Raw genomic sequence first — 2703 nt, 5'->3', positions numbered from 1 at the left:
GGCAGCCCCCCCCCCCGCCGCTGCAGGCATTTCTGCAGGGTCCTCCGGCCCCTCCCTCCTCTCCGCTTCTCCTTCGATCTCCGCGCCCGAGCGCTGCGTTGTCTGACTCCTCTGCACGCAGCACCTTCGGGGGGACGTCGTGTGTCTCTGCAGTCCTGGCAAAGTGACAGGAGCGGACGGTGCGCTTTCCGGACGCAGGGTCGCTGGAGGACGCGCGGACGGAGCTGGGTTAACAGGAGTCCCAGGCCGGTCTTTCGAGCCGTAGGGTGTGCTCCGGCCCCACCTAGAGCCGAAACGCAGAACAGCACCCCGCCAGGAACACCTGCCGGCGCGGTTTCAGGCCAGTCGCTCAGTCGTGTCCGACTCTTTGCGACCCCACAGACTGCAGCACTCCAGGCCTGCCTGTCCATCACCAACTCCTGGAGCTTGCTCACATTCATGTCTGTCGAGTCGGTGATGCCATCCAACCATCTCGTCCTCTGTCATCCCCTTCTCCTCCAGCCTTCAATCTTTCCCAGCATCAGGGTCTTTTCCCATGAATAGGTTCTCCGCATCAGGTGGCCAAAGTATTGGAGCTTCAGCTTCACCGTCAGTCCTTCCAATGAATATTAAGGGTTGATTTCCTTTAAGATGGACTGGTTGGATCTACCTGCAGTTCAAGGGACTCTCAAGAGTCTTCTCCAACACCACAGCTCAAAAGCATCGATTCTTCGGTGCTCAGCTTTCTTTATAGTCCAACTCTCATATCCATACATGACTACTGGAAAAACCATAGCTTTGACTATGCAGAGCTTTGTTGGCAAAGTAATGTTTCTGCTTTTTAATATACTGTCACGGTTAGCACGGGGTGATTACAGAGGGCTGGCCTCCGGAGAAACCAGAGGATTTCCTCTGTGGTTTCAGAGAATTCATTGACTGCGTTCACAATGTAATACTTAAATACGTTTCTGCCTCGGATGCTTTGTTGAAACGTTTAGCAATCAGAGAGCCGCAAGTGGGCTTTTAAGGCTGGATGTTGATTTGATCAATGACTTCTGTTCTTTACTGTGTAAGTGAAGTGAAGTCGCTCAGTCGAGTCCGACTCTTTGCGACCCCATGGACTGTAGCACACCAGGCTCCTCCATCCATGGGATTTTCCAGGCAAGAGTACTGGAGTGGGTTGCCATTTCCTTCTCCAGGGGATCTTCCTGACCCAGGGATCAAACCTGGGTGTCCTGCATTACAGGCAGACTCTTTACATCTGAGCCACCAGGGAAGCCCAAGTTGCTCAGTCATATCTGACATTTTGTGATCCCATGGACTGTAGCCCACGAGGATCCTCTGTCCATGGCATTCTCCAGGCTAGAATACTGGAGTGGGCAGCTTTTCCCTTTTCCAGGGGATCTTCCCAACCCAGGAATCGAACCCAGGTCTCCCACATTGCAGGCAGATTCTTTACCAACTGAGCCACAAGGAAAGCCCTTACTCTGTAAGGGGTGGGTTAATTCATGGTATGAATGTCCACAGAACTAACCTGGGAGAAGCTGAGGTCTTGGGAACAAATGCATTCTTTCCTTCGGATATAGGAAGCATTTCCAGGAAGAATGAGCCCAGACCACCCTTGTGTGAGGGCGGCCCTGACTGATCCCTGGAGGCCACGGAACCTCCCCCATCGCCTGACCCCTTCAGACTACGGGTGGCTTCTGATCCCTGTCCCTTCAACTTGCCTGTGGGGGACAGGGGATCCTCTGTCACCCGTCTGCCTGCCTGCAATTGTAGAAACGATGGGATAGTCTGTCTATAAAAGCAATCAGCCGTTTTACTAAACCAGTAAGCAGCTCTGAGCAGAAGGGATCACTGTTTCATCTCCAATAGTTGATAATAAAGCATCCTGGATCACCACACGTTAGCTCTTAATCTATAATTAACTGGTGGTGGGGGCCTTCCTCTCCCGGGTCAATGCTTCGCTGTCCGTGTGTGATGTGGGCACTTCCTGCCAGCACTTCTCATTACGGTCAGATGCTTAAATGCTGTGAACGTTGGAGAGAGAAGATCAGTAAACAATTTTGATTATCTGTCTCCAAGTTAAAATTCACTCACACCTGACTAGGGAGCCCTCTGAGCCTGCTCGGATCGTGACCTTCCACGGTTTCTGAAAGGTTCACTTTTAAACTGTCTGGTCAGCAACTGTGGAAAGAAAAGGAAAATAGCATATGTCTTCCTAACCGGGAAGGGTCAATTTTGAATTCACACTGATCAGCACTGTGACTTTAACCCTTACCTTGCTGCTTTCATTTTTTTCCTATCATTACATAACGGCTTGCCTCAGGGAGATAAGGTGACCCACCCACCTGAGGAGGACTGTGGCATTTCTTGAATTCTTTGTGTGGCAAATGGCTCAGCGCCCCGCTTCTGTCTGCTGCTTACCTGCATGGCCCAGAAATACACATTTGGGGAGGCCAGTCACAGACAGATGTGGCATCTGTTTGTTGACATGACAGGAGATGTTCCCTTTCACAGTGCAGTTCAGTTCAGTAGCTCTGTCACGTCTCTTTGCAACCCCAGGAACCGAACGCCAGGCCTCCCTGTCCATCACCAATTCCCGGAGTTTACCCAAACCCATGTCCATTGAGTCGGTGATGCCATCCAACCATCTCATCCTCTGTCGTCCCCTTCTCCTCCTGCCTTCAATCTTTCCCAGCATCAGGGTCTTTTCAAATCAGT

This window comes from Bison bison, unplaced genomic scaffold (genome assembly GCF_000754665.1).
Source record: "Bison bison bison isolate TAMUID 2011002044 unplaced genomic scaffold, Bison_UMD1.0 scf7180017864065, whole genome shotgun sequence".
Classification (NCBI taxonomy): Eukaryota; Metazoa; Chordata; class Mammalia; order Artiodactyla; family Bovidae; genus Bison; species Bison bison.
This window is presented reverse-complemented; position numbering follows the sequence as displayed.